This window comes from Schistocerca americana, chromosome 10, assembly GCF_021461395.2.
Source record: "Schistocerca americana isolate TAMUIC-IGC-003095 chromosome 10, iqSchAmer2.1, whole genome shotgun sequence".
NCBI lineage: Eukaryota > Metazoa > Arthropoda > Insecta > Orthoptera > Acrididae > Schistocerca > Schistocerca americana.
In genome coordinates, this window is record NC_060128.1 from 48,050,431 (window position 1) to 48,064,778 (window position 14,348).

Consider the following 14,348-nt stretch of genomic DNA (forward strand, 5'->3'; position numbering starts at 1 on the left):
TTTCTATGATTTGAACCTCTCCTGTGAGTCCACTTCTAGATTCCGATGCTTCACTTCAGGTTTACAGTATACCTTGGACCTTCTTATTGACGATGAAACACAGAAATTGCATCCGAATTTAATACAAAAGGCATAATGCCGACTTAAGTACAAGAGAACTGACACTCTAACTTTCTATGATTTGAACCTCTCCCGTGAGTCCAGTTTTAGATTCCGATGCTTTACTTCAGGTTTACTGTATCGCTGGGACTTTCTTATTGACGATGACGCACAGAAATTGCATCGGAATTAAATTCAAAGGGCACAATGCCGACTTAAGAACAAGAGGACTGACACTCTAACTTTCTGTTATTTGAACCTCTCCTGTGAGTCCAGTTTTCGTTTCCGATGCTTCACTTCAGATTTACTGTATCCCTTGGACCTGCCTATTGACGATGAAACACACAAATTGCATCCGAATTTAATACAAAAGGCACAATGCCGACTTAAGTACAAGAGGACTGACAATCTAACTTTCTATTATTTGAACCTCTCCTGTGAGTCCAGTTATAGATTCCGATGCTTCACTTCAGGTTTACTGTATCCCTTTGACCTTCTTATTGAAGATGAAACACAGAAATTGCATCCGAATTTAATACAATAGGCACAATGCCGACTTAAGTACTAGTGGACCGACACTCTAACTTTCTATGATTTGAACCTTTCCTGTGAGTCCAGTTTTAGATTCCGATGCTTCACTTCGAGTTTAGTGTATCCCTTGAGCGTTCTTATTGACGATGAAACACAGAAATTGCATCCGAATGTATTACAAACTGCACCATACCGACTTAAGTGCAAGAGGACAGACACTTTAACATTCTACGATTTGAACCTCTCCTGTGAGTCCAGTTTTAGATTCCGATGCTTCACCTCAGGTTTAGTGTATCCCTTGGACCTTCTTATTGTCGATGAAGCACAGAAATTGCATCGGAATTAAATTCAAAAGGCAAACAATGCCGACTTAAGTACAAGAGGACTGACACTCTAACTTTCTATGATTTGAACCGCTCCTGTGAGTCCAGCTTATGATTCCGATGCTTCACTTCAGGTTTACTGTATCCCTTGGACCTTCTTATTGACGATGAAACTCAGAAATTGAATCCGACGTTAATACAAAAGGCACAATGCCGATTTAAGTTCAAGAGGACTGACACTCTAACTTTCTATGATTTGAACCTCTCCTGTGAGCCCAGTTTTAGATTCCGATGCTTCAGTTCAGGTTTACTGTATCACTTGGACCTTCGTATTGACGATGAAATACAGAAATTGCATCTGAATTTAATACAAAAGGCACAATGCCGACCTAAGTACAAGAGTATGACACTCTAACATTCAATTATTTGAACCTCTCCTGTGAGTCCAGTTTTAGATTCCGATGCTTCACTTCAGGTTTACTGTATCCCTTGCACCTTCTTATTGACGATGAAACACAGAAATTGCATCCCAATTTAATACAAATGGCACAATGCCGACTTAAGTACAAGAGGACTGACACTCGAACTTTCTATGATTTGAACCTCTCCGTTGAGTCAAGTTTTAGATTCCGATGCTTCACTTCGGGTTTACTGTATCCCTTGGACCTTCTTATTGACGATGAAACACAGAAACTGCATCCGAATTTAATACAAAAGGCACAATGCCGACTTAAGTACAAGAGGACTGACACTCTAACTTTCTATGATTTGAACCTTTCCTGTGAGTCCAGTCTTAGATTATGATGCTTCACTTCAGGTTTACTGTATCCTTTGGACCTTCTTATTGACGATGAAACACAGAAATTGCATCCGAATTTTATACAAAAAGCACAATGCCGACTTAAGTACAAGAGGACTGACTCTCTAACATTTTATGATTTGAACCTCTCCTGTGATTCCAGTTTTAGATTCCGATGCTTCACTTCAGGTTTACTGTATCCCTTGTACCTTCTTATTGACAATGAGAAACAGATATTGCATCCGAATTTAATACAAAAGGCACAATTCCGACTTAAGTACAAGAGGACTAACACTCTAACTTTCTACGGTTTGAACCTCTCCTGTGAGTGTAGTTTTCGATTCCGATGCTTCACTTAAGGTTTACTGTATCCCTGGGACTTTCTTATTGACGATGAAGCACAGAAATTGCATCGGAATTAAATTCAAAATGCAAACAATGCCGACTTAAGTACAAGAGGACTGACACTCTAACTTTCTATGATTTGAACTTCTCCTGTGAGTCCAGTTTTAGTTTGCGATGCTTCACTTCAGGTTCACTGTATCCCTTTTACCTTCTCATTGACGATTAAGTACAGATATTGCAACCGAATTTAATACAAAAGGCACAATGCCGACTTAAGTACAAGAGGAATGACACTCTAATTTTCTATGATTTGAACCTCTCCTGTGAGTCCAGTTCCAGTTTCCGATGCTTCACTTCAGGTTTACTGTATACCTTGGATCTTCTTATTGACGATGGAACACAGAAATTGCATCCGAATTTAATACAAAAGGCACAATTCCGACTTAAGTACAAAAGGACTGACACTCTAACTTTCTATGATTTGAACTTCTCCTGTGAGTCCAGTTTAAGATTCCGATGCTTCACCTCAGGTTTAGTGTATGCCTTGGACGTTCTTATTGACGATGAAGCACAGAAATTGCATCGGAATTAAATTCAAAAGGCACAATGCCGACTTAAGTACAAGAGGACTGACACTCTAACTTTCTATGATTTGAACCGCTCCTGTGAGTCCAGTTTTAGATTCCGATGCTTCACTTCAGATTCACTGTATCCGTTTTACCATCTTTTTGACGATGAAGCACAGAAATTGCATCGGAATTAAATTCAAAAGGCACAATGCCGACTTAAGTACAAGAGGACTGACACTCTAACTTTCTATGATTTGAACCTTTCCTGTGAGTCCTGTTTTAGACTCCAATGCTTCACTTCAGGTTTACTGTATCCCTTGGACCTTCTTCTTGACGATGAAACACAGAAATTGCATCCCAATTTAACACAAATGGCACAATGCCGACTTAAGTACAAGAGGACTGACACTCTAAATTTCTATGATTTGAACCTCTTCTGTGAGTCCAGTTTTCGTTTCCGATGCTTCACTTCAGGTTTACTCTATCCCTCGGACCTTCTTATTGACGATGGAACACAGAAATTGCATCCGAATTTAATACAAAAAGCACAATGCCGACTTAAGTACAAGAATACTGACACTCAAACTTTCTATTATTTGAACCTCTCCTGCGAGTCCAGCTTTAGATTCCGATGCTTCACTTCAGGTTTACTGTATCCCTTGGACCTTGTTATTGACGATGAAGCACAGAAATTGCATCCGAATTTAATACAATAGGCACAATGCCGACTTAAGTACAAAAGGAATGACACTCTAACTTTCTTTGATTTGAACCTCTCCTGTGGGTCCAGTTTTAGATTCCGATGCTTCACTTCAGATTTACTGTATCCCTTGGACCTTCTTATGGACGATGAAACTCTGAAATTGAATCCAAATTTCATACAAAAGGCACAATGCAGACATAAGTACAAGAGGAATGACACTCTAACTTTCTATGAATTGAACCTCTCCAATGAGTCCAGTTTTGGATTCCGATGCTTCACTTCAGGTTTACTGTATCCCTTGGACCTTCTTATTGACGATGAAACACAGAAATTCCATCCGAATTTAATACAAAAGGCACAATGCCGACTTAAGTACGAGAGGACTGACACTCTAACTTTCTATGATTTGAACCTTTCCTGTGAGTCCAGTCTTAGATTATGATGCTTCACTTCAGGTTTACTGTATCCTTTGGACCTTCTTATTGACGATGAAACACAGAAATTGCATCCGAATTTTATACAAAAGGCACATGGCCGACTTAAGTACAAGAGGACTGACTCGCTAACTTTTTATGATTTGAACCTCTCCTGTGAGTCCAGTTTTAGATTACGATACTTCACTTCAGGTTTACTGTATCCCTTGAACCTACTTATTGACGATGAAACACAGAAATTGCATTCGAATTTAATACAAAAGGCACAATGCCGACTTAAGTACAAGAGGACTGTCACTCTAACTGTCTATGATTTGAACCTCTCCTGTGAGTCCAGTTTTAGATTCCGATCCTTCACTTCAGGTTTACTGTATCCCTTGTACCTTCTTATTGACAATGAGGAACAGATATTGCATCCGAATTTTATACAAAAGGCACAATGCCGACTTAAGTACAAGAGGACTGACACTCTAACTTGCTGTCATTTGAACCTCTCCTGTGAGTCCAGTTTCAGATTCCGATGGTTCACTTCAGGTTTACTGTATACCTTGGACCTTCTTATTGACGATGGAACTCAGAAATTGAATCCGAATTTAATACAAAAGGCACAATTCCGACTTAAGTACAGGAGGACTGACACTCTAACCTTCTACGGTTTGAACCTCTCCTGTGAGTGTAGTTTTTGATTCCGATGCTTCACTTCACGTTTACTGTATCCCTGGGACTTTCTTATTGACGATGAAGCACAGAAATTGCATCGGAATTAAATTCAAAAGGCACAATGCCGACTTAAGTACAAGAGGACTGACACCCTAACTTTCTATGATTTGAACCTCTCCTGTGAGTCCAGTTTTAGTTTGCGATGCTTCACTTCAGGTTCACTGTATCCCTTTTACCTTCTCATTGACGATTAAGTACAGATATTGCAACCGAATTTAATACAAAAGGCACATGCCGACTTAAGTACAAGAGGAATGACACTCTAATTTTCTATGATTTGACCCTCTCCTGTGAGTCCAGTTTCAGTTTCCGATGCTTCACTTCAGGTTTACTGTATACCTTGGATCTTCTTATTGACGATGGAACACGGAAATTGCATCCGAATTTAATACAAAAGGCACAATGCCGACTTAAGTACAAGAGGACTGACACTCTAACTTTCTATGATTTGAACTTCTCCTGTGAGTCCTGTTTTAGATTCCGATGCTTCACTTCAGGTTTCCTGTATCCCTTGGACCTTCGTATTGACGATGAAACACAGAAATTGCATCCGAATTTAATACAAAAGGCACAATGCCGACCTAAGTACAAGAGGACTGACACTCTAACTTTCTATTACCTGAACCTCTCCTGTGAGTCCACTTTTAGATTCCGATCCTTCACTTCAGGTTTACTGTATCCCTTGGACCTTCTTATTGACGATGAAACTCAGAAATTACATCCCAATTTAATACAAATGGCACAATGCCGACTTAAGTACAAGAGGACTGACACTCTAACTTTCTATGATTTGAACCTCTCCTGTGAGTCCAGTTTTCGTTTCCGATGCTTCACTTCAGGTTTACTGTATCCCTTGGACCTTGTTATTGACGATGAAGCACAGAAATTGCATCCGAATGTAATACAAAAGGCACAATGCCGACATAAGTACAAGAGGACTGACACTCTAACTTTCTATTATTTGAACCTCTCCTGTGAGTCCAGTTTTAGATTCCGATGCTTCACTTCAGGTTTACTGTATCCCTTGGACCTTCTTATTGACGATGAGAAACAGATATTGCATCCGAATTTAATACAAAAGGCACAATGCCAACATAAGTACAAGAGGACTGACACTCTAACTTGCTATGATTTGAACCTCTCCTGTGAGTTCAGTTTCAGATTCCAATGCTTCCCTTCAGGTTTACTGTATACCTTGGACCTTCTTATTGACGAAGAAACACAAAAAATTGCATACGAATTTAAAACAAAAGGCACAATGCCGACTTAAGTACAAGAGGACTGACACTCTAACTTTCTATGATTTGAACCTCTCCTGTGAGTCCAGTTTTAGATTCGGATACTTCACCTCAGGTTTAGTGTATCCCTTGGACCTTCTTATTGACGATGAAGCACAGAAATTGCATCGGAATTAAATTTAAAAGGCACAATGCCGACTTAAGTACAAGAGGACTGACACTCTAACTTTCTATGATTTGAACCGCTCCTGTGAGTCCAGTTTTAGATTCGGATGCTTCACTTCAGATTCACTGTGTCTCTTTTACCATCTTATAGGCGATGAAGTACAGAAATTGCATTGGAATTAAATTTAAAAGGCACAATGCCGACTTAAGTACAAGAGGACTGACACTCTAACTTTCTATGATTTGAACCTCTCCTGTGATTCCAGTTTTAGATTCAGATGCTTCACCTCAGGTTTAGTGTATCCCTTGGACCTTCTTATTGACGATGAAGCACAGAAATTGCATCAGAATTAAATTCAAAAGGCACAATGCCGGCTTAAGTACAAGAGGACTGACACTCTAACTTTCTATGATTTGAACCTCTCCTGTGAGTCCAGTTTTAGATTCCGATGCTTCACTTCAGGTTTACTGTATCCCTTGGACCTTCTTGACGATGAAACACAGAAATTGCATCCGAATTTAATACAATAGGCACAATGCCGACTTAAGTACAAGAGGACTGACACTCTAACTTTCTACGATTTTAACCTCTCCTGTGAGCAAAGTTTTAGATTCCGATGCTTCACTTCAGGTTTACTGTATCCCTTGGACCTGCGTATTGACGACGAAACACAGAAATTGCATCCGAATTTAATACAAAAGGCACAATGCCGACTTAAGTACAAGAGGACCGACACTCTAACTTTCTATGATTTGAACCTCTCCAGTGAGCCCAGTTTTAGATTCCGATGCTTCACTTCAGGTTTACTGTATCCCTTGGACCTTCTTATTGACGATGAAACACAGAAATTGCATCCGAATCTAATACAAAAGGCACAATGCCGACTTAAGTACAGGAGGACTGACACTCTAACTTTCTACGATTTGAACCTCTCCTGTGAGTCAAGTTTTAGATTCCGATGCTTCACCTCAGGTTTTGTGTATCCCTTGGACCTTCGTATTGACGATGAAGCACAGAAATTGCATCGGAATAAATTCAAAAGGCACAATGCCGACTTAAGTATAAGAGGACTGACAGTCTAACTTTCTATGATTTGATCCTCTCCTGAGAGTCCAGTTTTAAAATCCGATGCTTCACTTCAGGTTCACTGTATCCCTTTTACCTTCTTATTGACGATGAAGTACAGAAATTGCATCAGAATTAAATTCAAAAGGCACAATGTCGACTAAAGTACAAGAGGACTCACACTCTAACTTTCTGCGATTTGAACCTCTCCTGTGAGTGTAGTTTTAGATTCCGATGCTTCACTTCAGGTTTACTATATCCCTTGGACCTTCTTCTTGACGATGAAACACAGAAATTGCATCGGAATTAAATACAAAAGGCACAATGCCAACTTAAGTACAAGAGGACTGACACTCTAACTTTCTATGATTTGAACCTCTCCAGTGAGCCCAGTTTTAGATTCCGATGCTTTACTTCAGGTTTACTGTATCCCTTGGACCTTCGTATTGACGATGAAACACAGAAATTGCATCCGAATTTAATACAAAAGGCACAATGCCGACCTAAGTACAAGAGGACTGACACTCTAACTTTCTATTATTAGAACCTCTCCTGTGAGTCCAGTTTTAGATTCCGATGCTTCACTTCAGGTTTACTGTATCCCTTGGACCTTCTCATTGACGATGAAACTCAGAAATTGCATCCCAATTTAATACAAAAGGCACAATGCCGACTTCAGTACAAGAGGACTGACACTCTAACTTTCTATTATTTGAACCTCTCCTGTGAGTCCAGTTTTAGATTCCGATGCTTCACTTCAGGTTTACTGTATCACTTGGACCTTCTTATTGACGATGAAGCACAGAAATTGCATCCGAATTTAATACAATAGGCACAATGCCGACTTAAGTACAAGAGGAAAGACACTCTAACTTTCTATGATTTGAACCTCTCCTGTGAGTCCAGTTTTAGTTTTCGATGATTCTTTCAAGTTTACTGTATCCCTTGGACTTTGTTATTGACGATGAAAGTCAGTAATTCAATCCAAATTTAATACAAAAAGCACAATGCATACTTAAGTACAAGAGGACTGACACTCTAACTTTCTATGATTTGAACCTCTCCTGTGAGACCAGTTTTAGATTCGGATGTTTCACCTCAGGTTTAGTGTATCCCTTGGACCTTCTTATTGACGATGGAGCACAGAAATTGCATCCGAATTTAATACAAAAGGCACAATGCCGACTTAAGTACAAGAGGACCGACACTCTAACTTTCTATGATTTGAACCTCTCCAGTGAGCCCAGTTTTAGATTCCGATGCTTCACTTCAGGTTTACTGTATCCCTTGGACCTTCTTATTGACGATGAAACACAGAAATTGCATCCGAATTTAATACAAAAGGCACAATGCCGACTTAAGTACAAGAGGACCGACACTCTAACTTTCTATGATTTGAACCTCTCCAGTGAGCCCAGTTTTAGATTCCGATGCTTCACTTCAGGTTTACTGTATCCCTTGGACCTTCTTATTGACGATGAAACACAGAAATTGCATCCGAATTTAATACAAAAGGCACAATGCCGACTTAAGTACAGGAGGACTGTCACTCTAACTTTCTACGATTTGAACCTCTCCTGTGAGTCAAGTTTTAGATTCCGATGCTTCACCTCAGGTTTTGTGTATCCCTTGGACCTTCGTATTGACGATGAAGCACAGAAATTGCATCGGAATAAATTCAAAAGGCACAATGCCGACTTAAGTATAAGAGGACTGACAGTCTAACTTTCTATGATTTGATCCTCTCCTGAGAGTCCAGTTTTAAAATCCGATGCTTCACTTCAGGTTCACTGTATCCCTTTTACCTTCTTATTGACGATGAAGTACAGAAATTGCATCAGAATTAAATTCAAAAGGCACAATGTCGACTTAAGTACAAGAGGACTCACACTCTAACTTTCTGCGATTTGAACCTCTCCTGTGAGTGTAGTTTTAGATTCCGATGCTTCACTTCAGGTTTACTGTATCCCTTGGACCTTCTTCTTGACGATGAAACACAGAAATTGCATCGGAATTAAATACAAAAGGCGCAATGCCAACTTAAGTACAAGAGGACTGACACTCTAACTTTCTATGATTTGAACCTCTCCAGTGAGCCCAGTTTTAGATTCCGATGCTTTACTTCAGGTTTACTGTATCCCTTGGACCTTCGTATTGACGATGAAACACAGAAATTGCATCCGAATTTAATACAAAAGGCACAATGCCGGCCTAAGTACAAGAGGACTGACACTCTAACTTTCTATTATTAGAACCTCTCCTGTGAGTCCAGTTTTAGATTCCGATGCTTCACTTCAGGTTTACTGTATCCCTTGGACCTTCTCATTGACGATGAAACTCAGAAATTGCATCCCAATTTAATACAAAAGGCACAATGCCGACTTCAGTACAAGAGGACTGACACTCTAACTTTCTATTATTTGAACCTCTCCTGTGAGTCCAGTTTTAGATTCCGATGCTTCACTTCAGGTTTACTGTATCACTTGGACCTTCTTATTGACGATGAAGCACAGAAATTGCATCCGAATTTAATACAATAGGCACAATGCCGACTTAAGTACAAGAGGAAAGACACTCTAACTTTCTATGATTTGAACCTCTCCTGTGAGTCCAGTTTTAGTTTTCGATGGTTCTTTCAAGTTTACTGTATCCCTTGGACCTTGTTATTGACGATGAAAGTCAGTAATTCAATCCAAATTTAATACAAAAGGCACAATGCCGACTTAAGTACAAGAGGACTGACACTCTAACTTTCTATGATTTGAACCTCTCCTGTGAGACCAGTTTTAGATTCGGATGTTTCACCTCAGGTTTAGTGTATCCCTTGGACCTTCTTATTGACGATGGAGCACAGAAATTGCATCGGAATTATATTCAAAAGGCACAATGCCGACTTAAGAACAAGAGGACTGACACTCTAACTTTCTATGATTTGAACCTCTCCTGAGAGTCCGTTTTTTAGATTCCGATGTTTCACTTCAGGTTTACTGTGTCCCTTGGACCTTGTTCTTGACGATGAAACACAGAAATTGCATCCGAATTTAATACAAAAGGCACAATGCCGACTTAAGTACAAGAGGACTGACACTCTAACTTTCTATGATTTGAAACTCTCCTGTGAGTCTGGTTTTAGATTCCGATGCTTCACTTCAGGTTTACTGTATCCCTTGGACTTTCTTGTTGACGATGAAGCTCAGAAATTGCATCCGAATTTAATACCATAGGCACAATGCCGACTTAAGTACAAGAGGAATGATACTCTAACTTTCTATGATTTGAACCTCTCCTGTGAGTCCAGTTTTAGATTCCGATGCTTCATTTGAGGTTTACTTTATCCCTTGGACCTTGTTGTTGACGATGAAACTCAGAAATTGAATCCAAATTTAATACAAAAGGCACAATGCCGAATTAAGTACAAGCGGACTGACACTCTAACTTTCTATGATTTGAACCTCTCCTGTGAGTCCAGTTTTTGTTTCGGATGCTTCACCTCAGGTTTAGTGTATCCTTTGGACCTTCTTATTGACGATGAAGCACAGAAATTGCATCGGAATTAAATTCAAAAGGCACAATGCCGACTTAAGTACAAGAGGACTGACACTCTATCTTTCTATGATTTGATCCTATCCTGTGAGTCCAGTTTTTGATTCCGATGCTTCACTTCAGGTTCACTGTATCCCATTTACCTTCCTATTGACGATGAAGTACAGAAATTGCATCGGAATTAAATTCAAAAGGCACAATGCCGACTTAGGTACAAGAGGACTGACACTCTAACTTTCTATGATTTGAACCTCTCCTGTGAGTCCAGTTTTAGATTCCGATGCTTCACTTCAGGTTTACTGTATCCGTTGGACCATCTTATTGACGATGAAACCCAGAAATTGAATCCAAATTTTATACAAAAGGCACAATGCCGACTTAAGTACAAGAGGACTGACACTCTAACTTTCTATGAATTGAACCTCTCCAGTGAGTCCAGTTTTGGATTCCGATGTTTCACTTCAGGTTTACTGTATTCCTTGGACCTTCTTATTGACGATGAAACACAGAAATTGCATCCGAATTTAGTACAAAAGGCACAATACCGACTTAAGTACAAGAGGACTGACACTCTAACTTTCTATGATTTGAACCTTTCCTGTGAGTCCAGTTTTAGATTATGATGCTTCACTTCAGGTTTACTGTATCCTTTGGACCTTCTCATTGACGATGAAACACAGAAATTGCATCCGAATTTTATACAAAAGGCACAATGCCGACTTAAGTACAAGAGGACTGACACTCTAACTTTCTATGAATTGAACCTCTCCAGTGAGTCCAGTTTGGATTCCGATGCTTCACTTCAGGTTTACTGTATCCCTTGGACCTTCTTATTGACGATGAAACACAGAAATTGCATCCGAATTTAATACAAAAGGCACAATGCCGACTTAAGTACAAGAGGACTGACACTCTAACTTTCTGTGGTTTGAACCTCTCCTGTGAGACCAGTTTTAGATTCGGATGTTTCTCTTCAGGTTTAGTGTATCCCTTGGACCTTCTTATTGACGATGGAGCACAGAAATTGCATCGGAATTATATTCAAAAGGCACAATGCCGACTTAAGTACAAGAGGACCGACACTCTAACTTTCTATGATTTGAACCTCTCCAGTGAGCCCAGTTTTAGATTCCGATGCTTCACTTCAGGTTTACTGTATCCCTTGGACCTTCTTATTGACGATGAAACACAGAAATTGCATCCGAATTTAATACAAAAGGCACAATGCCGACTTAAGTACAAGAGGACCGACACTCTAACTTTCTATGATTTGAACCTCTCCAGTGAGCCCAGTTTTAGATTCCGATGCTTCACTTCAGGTTTACTGTATCCCTTGGACCTTCTTATTGACGATGAAACACAGAAATTGCATCCGAATTTAATACAAAAGGCACAATGCCGACTTAAGTACAGGAGGACTGTCACTCTAACTTTCTACGATTTGAACCTCTCCTGTGAGACCAGTTTTAGATTCGGATGTTTCACCTCAGGTTTAGTGTATCCCTTGGACCTTCTTATTGACGATGGAGCACAGAAATTGCATCCGAATTTAATACAAAAGGCACAATGCCGACTTAAGTACAAGAGGACCGACACTCTAACTTTCTATGATTTGAACCTCTCCAGTGAGCCCAGTTTTAGATTCCGATGCTTCACTTCAGGTTTACTGTATCCCTTGGACCTTCTTATTGACGATGAAACACAGAAATTGCATCCGAATTTAATACAAAAGGCACAATGCCGACTTAAGTACAAGAGGACCGACACTCTAACTTTCTATGATTTGAACCTCTCCAGTGAGCCCAGTTTTAGATTCCGATGCTTCACTTCAGGTTTACTGTATCCCTTGGACCTTCTTATTGACGATGAAACACAGAAATTGCATCCGAATTTAATACAAAAGGCACAATGCCGACTTAAGTACAAGAGGACCGACACTCTAACTTTCTATGATTTGAACCTCTCCAGTGAGCCCAGTTTTAGATTCCGATGCTTCACTTCAGGTTTACTGTATCCCTTGGACCTTCTTATTGACGATGAAACACAGAAATTGCATCCGAATTTAATACAAAAGGCACAATGCCGACTTAAGTACAGGAGGACTGTCACTCTAACTTTCTACGATTTGAACCTCTCCTGTGAGTCAAGTTTTAGATTCCGATGCTTCACCTCAGGTTTTGTGTATCCCTTGGACCTTCGTATTGACGATGAAGCACAGAAATTGCATCGGAATAAATTCAAAAGGCACAATGCCGACTTAAGTATAAGAGGACTGACAGTCTAACTTTCTATGATTTGATCCTCTCCTGAGAGTCCAGTTTTAAAATCCGATGCTTCACTTCAGGTTCACTGTATCCCTTTTACCTTCTTATTGACGATGAAGTACAGAAATTGCATCAGAATTAAATTCAAAAGGCACAATGTCGACTTAAGTACAAGAGGACTCACACTCTAACTTTCTGCGATTTGAACCTCTCCTGTGAGTGTAGTTTTAGATTCCGATGCTTCACTTCAGGTTTACTGTATCCCTTGGACCTTCTTCTTGACGATGAAACACAGAAATTGCATCGGAATTAAATACAAAAGGCGCAATGCCAACTTAAGTACAAGAGGACTGACACTCTAACTTTCTATGATTTGAACCTCTCCAGTGAGCCCAGTTTTAGATTCCGATGCTTTACTTCAGGTTTACTGTATCCCTTGGACCTTCGTATTGACGATGAAACACAGAAATTGCATCCGAATTTAATACAAAAGGCACAATGCCGGCCTAAGTACAAGAGGACTGACACTCTAACTTTCTATTATTAGAACCTCTCCTGTGAGTCCAGTTTTAGATTCCGATGCTTCACTTCAGGTTTACTGTATCCCTTGGACCTTCTCATTGACGATGAAACTCAGAAATTGCATCCCAATTTAATACAAAAGGCACAATGCCGACTTCAGTACAAGAGGACTGACACTCTAACTTTCTATTATTTGAACCTCTCCTGTGAGTCCAGTTTTAGATTCCGATGCTTCACTTCAGGTTTACTGTATCACTTGGACCTTCTTATTGACGATGAAGCACAGAAATTGCATCCGAATTTAATACAATAGGCACAATGCCGACTTAAGTACAAGAGGAAAGACACTCTAACTTTCTATGATTTGAACCTCTCCTGTGAGTCCAGTTTTAGTTTTCGATGGTTCTTTCAAGTTTACTGTATCCCTTGGACCTTGTTATTGACGATGAAAGTCAGTAATTCAATCCAAATTTAATACAAAAGGCACAATGCCGACTTAAGTACAAGAGGACTGACACTCTAACTTTCTATGATTTGAACCTCTCCTGTGAGACCAGTTTTAGATTCGGATGTTTCACCTCAGGTTTAGTGTATCCCTTGGACCTTCTTATTGACGATGGAGCACAGAAATTGCATCGGAATTATATTCAAAAGGCACAATGCCGACTTAAGAACAAGAGGACTGACACTCTAACTTTCTATGATTTGAACCTCTCCTGAGAGTCCGTTTTTTAGATTCCGATGTTTCACTTCAGGTTTACTGTGTCCCTTGGACCTTGTTCTTGACGATGAAACACAGAAATTGCATCCGAATTTAATACAAAAGGCACAATGCCGACTTAAGTACAAGAGGACTGACACTCTAACTTTCTATGATTTGAAACTCTCCTGTGAGTCTGGTTTTAGATTCCGATGCTTCACTTCAGGTTTACTGTATCCCTTGGACTTTCTTGTTGACGATGAAGCTCAGAAATTGCATCCGAATTTAATACAATAGGCACAATGCCGACTTAAGTACAAGAGGAAT